This window comes from Protopterus annectens, chromosome 7.part0, assembly GCF_019279795.1.
Source record: "Protopterus annectens isolate FY-2018-M chromosome 7.part0, PAN1.0, whole genome shotgun sequence".
NCBI classification, from domain to species: Eukaryota; Metazoa; Chordata; order Ceratodontiformes; family Protopteridae; genus Protopterus; species Protopterus annectens.
Genome location: NC_056739.1, coordinates 961392280 through 961404369, shown reverse-complemented (window position 1 = coordinate 961404369; position 12090 = coordinate 961392280). Strand labels below are relative to the sequence as shown.

The 12090-nt window shown below is 38.5% G+C and overlaps 1 protein-coding gene across 2 annotated transcripts in view; it reads left to right on the top strand.

Annotated features, from left to right (window-relative positions):
• Positions 1-12090, top strand: part of LOC122806802 (protein SSUH2 homolog) — a 600540-nt gene that overhangs the window by 182228 nt on the left and 406222 nt on the right. The window lies entirely within an intron of this gene.

The window sequence follows — 12090 nt, the reverse complement described above, 5'->3', positions numbered from 1 at the left end:
ATGATAGAGCAAAATCCCTAAAAGGGAAGACATCTCTGATCAGTACTAGCAAAAAATTACGATCCCTCATAAAATCCTCCAAGGCCAGCTTCGAGAGAAAAATTGCACAGGACATTAAAGACGATCATAAGGCTTTTTTCAGTTATGTTAGGAACCTGGGATGCAACTCCCAGACTTGTTCTGAGTTGATTCTAAGCGACAAAAAATTCACTGAACCAACAGACATCGCCAATATCCTGGCAGACAAGTTCAGTGCAAATTTCTCCACCCCCTCCCCCCAAAAGAGCAAGTATCTATCCCAGCAGAGTGCAGCCTCCCAAGCATCTCTGATGCTCAGGTGAAGGCCGCCCTCTCCAAAGCAAAAAACTCTGCTTCCATGGCACCAGATGGCGTCCCGGGTTGCGTCCTACATGAACTCCAAGAAGAACTAATCCCTCGAGTAAAACTGCTGTACAATCTCAGCCTCACTACAGGATATGTGCCCAAAGAATAACGTACAGCAACAGTGGTCCCACTCCACAAAGGTGGCACTTCTGCGGACCCTGGAAACTACCGCCCCATAAGCCTGACTAGCCTAGTCTGCAAGGCTATGGAGAGGATCATCATGGAACTCATAAACAAAGACATTGTGGACATACATACATTAGATCCTACCCAATTTGGCTTCATCAAGGGCAGATCCTGCCTTTTGAACCTGGTCGACTTCTTCGAAACAGTCACCAAGGCCATAGATGAAGGGAAGGTAGTCCACACAGCCTATCTGGACCTTGCAAAGGCATTTGACACAATACCCCAGTCGGGCATCATAGATAAGCTATCCAGCCTAAATATAAACCCGTATGTCACAAGATGGGGCGCAAACTGGCTCAAAGACAGAACCCACAGAGTCAGAGTTGCTGGGGCCATGTCAGACTCGAAACCATCACAAGTGGTGTCCCACAAGGTTTTGTCCTGGGACCTCTCTTGTTCGGTATTTACTTTTCTGAGGTACAGGCCAATGTGGGAGGACTATGGCTCACCAAGTTCACAGATGACTGCAAACTGGGCGCCATAATCGACTCTCCAGCTGACACAAACATCCTTCAAAAAGGTCTCGCAGAGACGGATAACTGGTGCCAGAGCCATGGTCTAAAGCTAAATGCCAAAAGGTGTATAGTCATACCCTTTGGCAAAAACAATGTGCCCACAAATTACCACATAGGTGGTAACCCATTAAGTACAGAGAAAGTAATTGGGGATCTGGGGACCCAAGTTGATAGCACTCTCTCCTTTGACAACCACATTGCCAAAGTGGTTAGAAATACCTTCTACATAGCCCACCTCATCATGAAAGGATTCACATCTAGTTCAGGAGAGGTAATCATGCCCCTTTATTCATCCCTCATCAGACCCATCATAGAATACAATGCCCCCTTTGGGATGTACCTTACCCGACACCTGCAGCAATTAGAAAGACCCCAAAAGTACCTCACCCGGAGAATAAAGGGACTCAAACAGATGCCATATGCTGCTCAGTTAAAAAAACTCCAGCTCTACTCAGTTGCATACCACCTACTTCAAGGTGATCTATGCCTGAAATATAAAGCTATGTCCAACCCAGAATTAATGGACATGCTCCACCTCAGTAAATCTAAATCCCTTAGAGCCACGCACTCAAGGGACTTGAACCTCAGCACAGAAATAAATAGAACATGCTGGAGGGACAGATTCATAACCCAGAGGCTCCCTTCGCTCTGGAATAGAATTCCAATTCATGTTAGGCAGAGCACCTCACTGACTCTCTTCAAGAAGAATCTTGATGAGTGGATGGGGGATCGTAGGTTTGTCCCGGGGATTACTTCCGTGTCACTATTAGACAGAGGCACAGTAAACTAAACTTTAAAAAGGGCACAGTATACTCAAATTAAGGGGTGGCGTAAGCCAAACACATTCGGGCTAGGCTTATAAATGCCCCAGGGCAGATAGCCTAGTATGAACCTATGAACAAGAGATCTGATTGTTTAATAAATCGCTGTGTTGGTGATCTGATTGGTCAAGACCGCTATCTTGTATGGTACAGTACTGAAGCAGTTACTGTACTGTACATGTACAGTAGAATAGGCAAATGACATTGCAGCGCACTACGGCCTGTGTGACAGCAGGAGGTCTGAAAGTTCAGGAAAGAGAAGAAAACATTTGTGGGTGATGCCTGTAGTACAGAAATGTGAAGTGAAGCTTAAAAAGAGGTAAGTTTAACATACTTTTTTGTATGGAATATTGTACTGTAGTATATGAACATAGTTACAGTGCTATTATTACACTGTACTTACAGTATTGTTATTACTACAGTATATGGTATTATATTTAAGATTTTTTATTTGGAAGTGTTTCTAAAGTGTTTTATATGCAAAAGTAAAATAAATACTAGACTGAGGCAAACATTTGACTAAGTTTCATTTAATAAGAACCATATGTACTTGTTTAGACTTGCATACAAATTTGACTTAAGGACAGACAAAAAAAACGGATCTCATCCTTAACCCAGGGACTGCCTGTATTCAAAAGATGAGTGTTCACTGGATGGTCTGAGGGCAGTTACTGTTGCTTCTGTAGGCAACACAGCCTCATGAATGCCCTGCTCTCCCTTTGTAAGCAAACCCACCCTTTATGATCTCTTGTCTGCACTGGGGATTTAGCTGGGATATGCATACCATGGGGTGGCTTATGTCTTATCACTGTGTTCATTTTCATCTTCCTGTTGCCCTAATCCAGTATGCAAACCTGGACCAACTGGTTCTAGTCAGGGCTTTATTTCACTGTGAGACAAAGCTGGCCTTACTCAAGATATGGTTCACAGTCATAAATGGCTTACACTAATTCAGCCAAAACAGTTGCATCAACAGAAATCACCCTGCTTTTATCAATTCAGTTTTGTAATGTGTTGCCATATCTTGAATAATACATGAAATATCCTTAGGACAGAATCATTCTGTCATACATGCACTGTGACTTCACGGTATGCTTACTGATTTTTTTTTAAAGAAACCACATAACCATACATATTACATAGAACATGAACAGTATATAAGGATTTCACTGAAACAATTTAGACATTTCAAGTTTAAGTAGTTACAAGGTACTAAATAGCCTGCCTGTGAAATTAGTTTAGCTTACGACAGAAGGACAGTGGACAAATTACAGAGTTCTGAGATCACCTATGTGCAGTAGCTAATTTATGCCCAAAGAAATAACTACTCTTTATTTACAAAGTAAATCCAACCTTTTAGCCTTGTTGGAACGCCTTTCATTAGTTCTTTAGCTTTTGCTGACCACACTGGGAGATGCCTTGTTAATATACAGGTTCTGTTAAAACTGCATTTGCATATGTTATCCTCTTTCTCTGCATTATGGGATATGCTTTTTTATGTGGTAGTTTCAAAATTGCTTATAGAATTTTGGCACAGTGATGTAGGGCCATTAAGACCGTTATTATAATTTACTTTCTAATTCGATTTCTGGTTAAGGTATCTTCTTTGTGGAGTTTGCCTGTTCTCCTTTTGTATGCATGGATTTTCTCTCGTAAATGTATGTGTCCTTCCATATCTTAAACACATTCAACAGGTCAAATGGGAATTTTTAAATTTTGTGTGTGTGTGTGTGTGTGTGTGTGTGTGTGTGTGTGTGTGTGTGTGTGTGTGTGTGTGTGTGTCTGTGTCTGTGTGTTTTCTGATAGACTGCTATTGAGCTTTTTCAGGGTTGTTTCCTGCTGTACCCGCTATTTGCTGCAGTAGGTGATGGGTTGCCATTACTGTGAAATGAGAATGAATGACTTAATGTGTATTGCTCCAAAGCAGCTACACTGAGCATCTTTCTTGACCTGATATTCATTGCGGCATTCTATTCAGCAGCTCTTCTGTCTCTTGGTTCTTCCATAGAAGCATTAGTTATCTGTCCTCTGCAGAATGCAGATACCTACAACTGGTAATATCCTTGAGTTGACACCACCGCTATTATGAAGGAAAACACTTCTTCCCATTTCAATTCTGATCTTCCTTCCAGAAGTTTTATTTGCAAGTCATTAAACAGTTCACTGAGGTCATCTTGCATCTTGCCCCTGTAAAATATTACCTGATAATGGCATAAATCAGTTTTATAAATCAATATACAGTTTATCTCACTGTGGTACCACTGTAAGCTAAAATACATTCCTGACCAACAGTTGATAAGGAATTTTCATGCACAGCCACCTAATACAGCTTATCTACATGACATTACTCAACTGAGCATGCCTGAAATAATGCTTTAACAACTAATTGGTTGTTTTATATAGATCCAGTTCCCATTTGTTCTTTGTTTACTAAAATGCAAAATGAATACAAGTCTAATAACAGCAATAGTTTCCTGGATGTACAGCTAAGGTGCTATTAGTAATATCTGTCTTTCCAGACCATAACTGGCATTCCAGCACTCTTAGAGTTAGTTCACTTTTGGAGCAGATATGAGTGAATAACGTAAAATGACCAGTCCATACCAGGAGAAAAATCATCTTTATTACAAAATCCACCACGGGCTAAGTGCTTTCACCCACCATTGGGCTTCTTCAGAGTCAATGAACAGCACTAAAAACATAATTTAAATAGTAAATTGTCAATGAGTCACATAAGTACCCTAAAGTCAATTAAACATTAACCATACAATGGCCAAATCACACTTGTAGTCTTTATTGTGCTGAAGCCACATTACAAAATAAACACTTTTGAATATGTGAATAATGTTTTACCATGTTAATAGATGCAACACCATAACCTGATGAAGTTTGAAAAAATAATAAATGTAAATAATCATGAAAATATACTAATATAGAATTAAACAAATTGTGATTTGAATTTTAATATACAGGCTGTAGAAATGCTGTCATTAATGCCTGGTACATTTGAAGCATCCAAGCGTAGCTGCCACAGGCATTCCTTAACTTCTGAAAGGGTTTTAATGTCTCCCCCAAAATCTTTCATAGTTAACTTATCAATGACAAAAAATAGAAATTTTCTGTAATTAGTACACACATTGCTGTGATTAAATAAAGCATTTGTGGTTTTCTTATTCTTGATGGCCCTATTATGTTCCAAAATACGAAGTCTAAGTTTTCTTGTGGTCATCCCAACATAGAACACGGTACATGACAGGCAGGTAGCCACATATACAACCATTTTAGTATTGCAGTTACAATGCCCTGGACATCTTAAAGTTCTTTTATAACTGCAAATTTGTACATAAGGTCCATCATCAATGTATTTTCAAACACTGCATGTACCGCATTTACTCATGTGTGAGGGTCTGTTGTCTTGACTAGTAGAATTTTTCTCAAACAATTCTTTCAAGTTAGACCCTCTACTATTAATAAATGTAGGGGAAGTTCCTATTATGTCCTTGATGTCTTGTGTAAAAACACTGTCGCACAATTCCTAACCTTTCCTGATGTTGGATTAAATTCCAGTACCAAATCAGCAGAATAATTTTGACAGGGGTTGTCATTGGCAGAAATGTTTGTATTGTCAGGTTTTTTGTTATTATCCAAAAGAATTAGAATTGCTAGACATGGTATTGTATAATAACTTTATATTATTTGATGGCGAATACTATAAACAGATAAATGGGGTTGCAATGGGTACCAGATGTGCACCCATCTATGCCAACTTGGTATTGGCTGTTTGGGAGCAGATCTTTGTCTTTAAATCAGATTTTAGGTCAAATATTATGTTATATTTATGATTTCTGGATGATATTCTAATTTTCTGAAAGGGTTCTAAGAATGAGGTAGAAGCATTCATTACTTACTTGAATCAAACAACTGAGTTTCTGAAATTTACAAACGATCTTGACCAACATCAGTTAGAGTTCCTGGATATTTTGTTATATGTGGATAATGCACAAATTCATTCCAGAATTTTTCACAAAAAAACATATAGCAATTCCTGTTTGCATTACAACAGCTGCCACCCTGACCACCAAAAGAAAAATGTGGTCAAGGGGCAAATGATACGGATGTCAAGGTTGATCAGCCAAGATAACTGTTTCAAAGCTGAAATGGTACATTTAATTGATATGTTCAGGAATAGAGGCTATCCAATGGAGCTACTTAATAAAAACAGGGAAGAGATAGAAAGAAGAAAATCTAGTGACTTTATGCCCATTCTTTTGGATAATAACAGAAAAAATGAACTGCAGAACTGCTGGCAAAAAAAAAAAACAAGTAAACCAGAAGCCAAAAATTTAGCGCTTTCATCCACTGTTTAGCCAAAAATAATAACAGAAAACCTGACAATACAAACATTTCTAAATCATTTTTAAATATCCTCTCCTAACCTGTCTGCCCGTACTGCTTGCTGCTGGTCTGCCCATAGCTGGCCCTCGGTTGTGTTTACTAAACCCCTCTTGTAGTGGCTACCTGCCCAGCGAATAAGCTCCAGTGAAGCTCCTCCAGGAAGAGGGATATTTGACTCTGCCACTGTTCTCTAGGCAGCACCTGCTCTAAAACCTGCTGCATCTGGCCCTCGGTTGTGTTTACTAAATCCCTCTTGTAGTGGCTACCTGCCCAGCGAATAAGCTCCATTGAAGCTCCTCCAGGAAGAGGGAAATTTGACTCTGCCACCGTTCTCTAGACAGCAACTGCTGTAAAACCTGCCCAGTGAATAAGCTCCATTGAAACTCCTCCAGGAAGAGGGAAATTTGACTCTGCCACCGTTCTCTCGCAGCACCTGCTCTAAAACCTGCTGCATGTATGTACTTCTAGTGCTGCTATCTGTTAGTCACAGAATAGCGCTGTGCCTCATGGCTGCAGGCAGCTTGCCTTACTCAACACCCTCCTCTCATCAGTGTCCGTTTTTTTTTTTCATTTTTTTTTTCATTTTTTTCTTCATTTCTACTAGCCTGGTACTGGATAGCAATTACAATATAAAACCACTAGATGGCAGTATAAGTCTGCTTTTCCTTCTCTAGTTGTATTCCAGTCTGTAGGGAATTAAGTTATATAAAACTTATTATCCAATCTCTTGAATCTACCCCAAGTAATTCTATCTGTCCTACCCAGTGTTTCTCTCCTTATCCCACCCTTTCCCCAGTCACTAAGCCCAAACCTAAACTAAGAGCTCATATCTCTACCTCAGTTCCTTATTCTATCTCTAGGTTTAGGTTATTATCTGTTTTCTTAAATCCTCCTGCTCTTCAAACACTGACCCCTGTAGTGTTTTGACAATACTAACCTATACACATTTGTTTTTAGCACTATCTGGACTCTCTAAATTTCTACAGAGTCTCTCTAATCCATCCTTTTACATCCTACTATTTTCCTTCTCCACTAGAAGAGCTCAGCTAAAACTGGGAGTGGTCCCAAAAGAGCTTACTGATTGTTTCCTCCTGGCTTTCCTTCTCCTTGTTTGTTCCATGCCTTTCCCTTTCTCCTGCTATCTATAACAAGATATTCTCTTACTGTTTCTTTACTTCTCTTTTAATCTTGGATTTTCATTACCACTATGATGGATGGATGTTTAAAAGAATAATCTAATGTACTTTTTCCTGTTGATGCTACTAGTAGTTTTAGACTTTTATGAAAATGTTATGTACTATAGTCTGTCCCCTCTGTACAACTATGTTTGTAAAATTATGTCTTACTGTGGAGCTTTTCTCCCCGGGCCTCTACTGAAAATGGACATTAATCCAGCTAGACTAGCCCAATCAACAAATGTAAAATAAAAAAAATAAAATAAAATAAAAATAAAATTTCTGCCAATGACAACCCCTGTCAAAATTATTCTGCTGGTATGGTACTGGAATTTAATCCAACATCAGAAAAGATTAGGAATATTATTTCTACTTTGTGGAACAGTGTTTTTACACAGGACATCAAGGACATAATAGGAACTTCCCCTAAGTTTATTAATAGTAAAGGGTCTAACTTGAAAGAATTGTTTGAGAAAAAGTCTACTAGTCAAGACAACAGACCCTCACACATGAGTAAATGCGGTACATGCAGTGTTTGCAAATACATTAATGATGGACCTTATGTACAAATTTGCAGTTATAAAAGAACTTTAAGATGTCCAGGGCATTGTAACTGCAATACTAAAATGGCTGTGTATGTGGCTACCTGCATGTCATGTACTGTGTTCTATGTAGAGATGACCACAAGAAAACTTAGACTTCGTATTTTGGAACATAATAGGGACATCAAGAATAAGAAAACCGCAAAATATTTATTTAATCACAGCAATGTGTGTACTAGTTACAGAAAATTTCTATTTTTTGTCATTGATAAGTTAACTATGAATGATTTTGGGGGAGACAGTAAAACCCTTTTAGAAGTTAAGGAATGCCTGTGGCAGCTATGCTTGGATGCTTCAAATGCACCAGGCATTTATGACAGCATTTCTGCAGCCTGTATATTAAAATTCAAACCACAGTTTGTTTAATTATATATTAGTATATTTTCATTATTATTTACATTTATTATTTTTTCAAACTTCATCAGGTTATGGTGTTGCATCTATTAACATGGTAAAACATTATTCACATATTCAAAAGTGTTTATTTTGTAATGTGGTTTCAGCAGAATAAGACTACAAGTGTTGATTTGGCCATTGTATGTTGATTTGGCCATTGTATTGTTAATGTTTAATTGATTTTAGGGTACTCCTGTGATTCATTGTGAATTTACTATTTAAATGATGTTTTTAGTGCTGTTCATTGACTCTGAAGAAGCCCAATGGAGGGTGAAAGTGCTTAGTCAGTGGTGGATTTTGTAATAAAGCTGATTTTTCTCCTGGTACGGACTGGTCATTTTACTAGTGTTGTTTAGTTCTACTATGAGTGAATAATGTGTACACTGGCATTACAGAAGTATAATAATTAACACGTGCCTTTGACAGGCACTGTATGTAGGCAGCATAAGTAAATGTCCTAACCATTGGCCCAAAATGTTAGACATAGCTGGTGCATGAAGATCCATGTCATATGTGCATTTGTGAGCAGCAAGGTTACTGGGACTCATGGCTGAACAAATACATTTACTTTTTGAAGACGTCCTGCTTTTTGCTTTCACACTGACAGTTAGTGTACCATTGGTTAGGTACTTCTCTACCTCCCTGCAAAATTTTATTTTCACTGCTGATGCAGGTGTCTTGTTCTTAACCACCTTGCCAATAACTCAGTTTTGATTGGCATTGTAAGCATCAAAGCATTGGTATAGATGAGATGGTTAATACCTGCTATCTTATTCCAGAGGAAAAAAATAAAGAAAAATGACCACTTGGTTGTCTCTTAGCAGAAGTTGCTGCATATAACAGCTGTTGATTTGTGTGTCTGTCTTAAGATTTGACCTAAATGGTGCCTCTAGCTCAGGTCACAAACAGTAGCCTGTATACAGTGAGTGTAGTGCCTGACCACATAATGCAGGTAATCCTTTCCACATGAACCACTATGATAGCCTTGTATGAGGACTCCTGCAACACAGCTTTAAGAGGCAGCACTGGTCTGTAAGGTGAAGATACCATTGGAAGGGACTGAAGATGTCAGTCTGCTGTCATGAGGAATACAGGGAATATGGTGTATTTGGTCAGGGTTAGGAGGTCCATGTGTTGTATAAATAGCTGTCTTTAATAAAAGGTGAAGGGCAAGTATTTAGTTTTGGGAATGCCAAGAGCTCAACCCATTTGTTAACAGTGTGCTAATCCTTATTCCATGGCTTTTGCCCATTAACATGTTTTCTCTAGACATTTTCATCCATAAATTACTTGGCAGGAATACAATTAATCCTGGGCATGGCGTCCGAGGACTGGATTATGCTGCCATCTTAAACGATATTTGTTATTAAAGATGCAACTTTACCCTGCCTTTGTAACTGTTAGCAAATACTTAAGTATGATGTGCGGGTGGACACCCAGATGCCATTCTCAAAAAGATTTTACCAGAAAATGTCAGTCATTTTCAAAGATGCCGCTTTTGGTATATGGAGATCAAAACAGGCCAAGGTGGGTGTGGCTTCGGTAGTCCAGACTATCCCCACATACCCAAAGCATAGTGAATCACTGATCATTAAAAGGCCTTCCCAGCTTGTATGTATTCACCTAATTGTGCAGTCATTCTTAAACACTCTGAAATATCTTTAGTCAGAAGAAACAAAACAGGCGTGACAAATTTCTTCTGTAAAAAGAAATGTGTTGCTTAAAAATGGCCCAAACTTTGCATTCGCAAAGATGCTTGCTTACTTAGATGATACACATCAGTTTAATTTACTTTTGCAGAATGTTCATTTTATGTGTCATGAACTGTAGTGTATGGTAACAATTTTGTTTGCATATTAAAGAATTATTACTATGAAGTCATTTGCAAGTGATGCTTATAAGAATGAAATGCATGTTTGGAGAATATACAATTTTCACTATAGATAACAAGACCACTATTATACCACAAACACGGATCATAGTAACCACTGTTACACCATATAAAATGCAGTGAATATGCACTGATTTGGAGAACCAAGCTTAGCACTTGAATCCTGCTTTCCCCTTTTGCATGCTGTCATTACATAGGGTATGCATGTTAAGCTTTAGCTTAGCAAATGCAGATAACTGTCAACATACATATATTTGTGTCTAACAGTCCAGTCATGCTGTCTGTCAGTGATATGTAGTCAGACTTGTAAAAGGAGGGGAGAGATCAGTACTTTATTTTATATAAGATTAGGTTTAGAACTCTTAGTCGCTGTGTAATTGCCAGTAAAGAATACTTGCATAGGCTTTTAGTTTAGTAGTGTAAGCGTATATGTACCCTGCCAGATGCAGTATGAGCACAACCTGGGTTATACGTTTTTGAGAGGACTTGTGAGCTGCATTGTACAGTTGTTTGCTGAAGTGGGGTTTCTGGTAGTGTAGCCCACTCTGACTATTATTTTGACTCCTTTTTTCCAGCCTCATTTAGGATATGCAAGGCTTAATTGGAAAATGGCTGGATGCATGAACTTTGTTTATCCTTTTCACTGTCACCTTCAGGCTGCATCATTCTTGTAGATGCATGAGACAAATGAACAATGGAAGGAAGGCCTTATTTCCTTCAAAAACCTGAGATGGAAGTTTGCTCTTGGAGTGTTACCTTTTGATGCCCTCATATCTTGGGGATCTTGGGTTACACTGAAGAAGAGTGATGATAGACAAATTTATTTCAAAATGAAAGCCATTTTCTGAGCCTCCTCCAGCTTAGAAAGATACAGAATTGTTAACCAAAGTTTTATGTATCCTCAGTTTGGAGGTTCTTTGGATGGCAGTGCATTTACACGTATTGTATTATACCAAACAAAAGCATACCTTCTTTTCTCAGGCATATCTATATTCTGCTGAAGATGTAATGTGATTATGCCAGGTCACAGATGGCTCATGTGGCATTGTATGCTTTGTGTGTAGTTTTGTGTAGATGGGAAGGAGCAGTGCAGGAGATGTTCTTTTATATGTTTTTGTTACACACATGTAGGGTAGGCCAAGGGTTCAGGTCTGTATAAACTTCTAACATTTAGTAAGAAGAATGTTAAAAACACTAGAAAATGTGTGGTCCTAACTTTTGTTAGTTGATATCTTTAGCTGGCAAGGTGTTTGTATTTGAAAAGTTAACTGGTGTCTCCAGCATACCTCTCAACCTCTTAGAGCACGAAATCGGGACAAAGCCATAAATAAAAGTGGGACAAAGGCCCGACTATAGTGACAATTTTTAGATATTGCTCTTACACACTTAAAAAGTTGATATAATAACAGGTTGTGTATTAGCATGAATCTTCTGCAGGGTATGAAGTCTGAAACTCAAATGTTTGTCATTATTTGATAACTTCAGTCTTTAATGATTTGCCAGTAATGTCAGAAAACCACAATTTTATTAAAAATGGACCAAAAATATGAGGCAAAAATCTGGACATTCTGCAAAAAACTATATAGTTGAGAGGTATGGTCTCCAGTGAGCGTAAGTGAAATGCATTAGGTGTGAAGAGTCCACCATAACTTGGTTGCTTAGGTTTCCCGTTAGCTGATGTTCTTCATGTTTCACTGTTGCAGTCCTCACACTTGGGTTATCCGC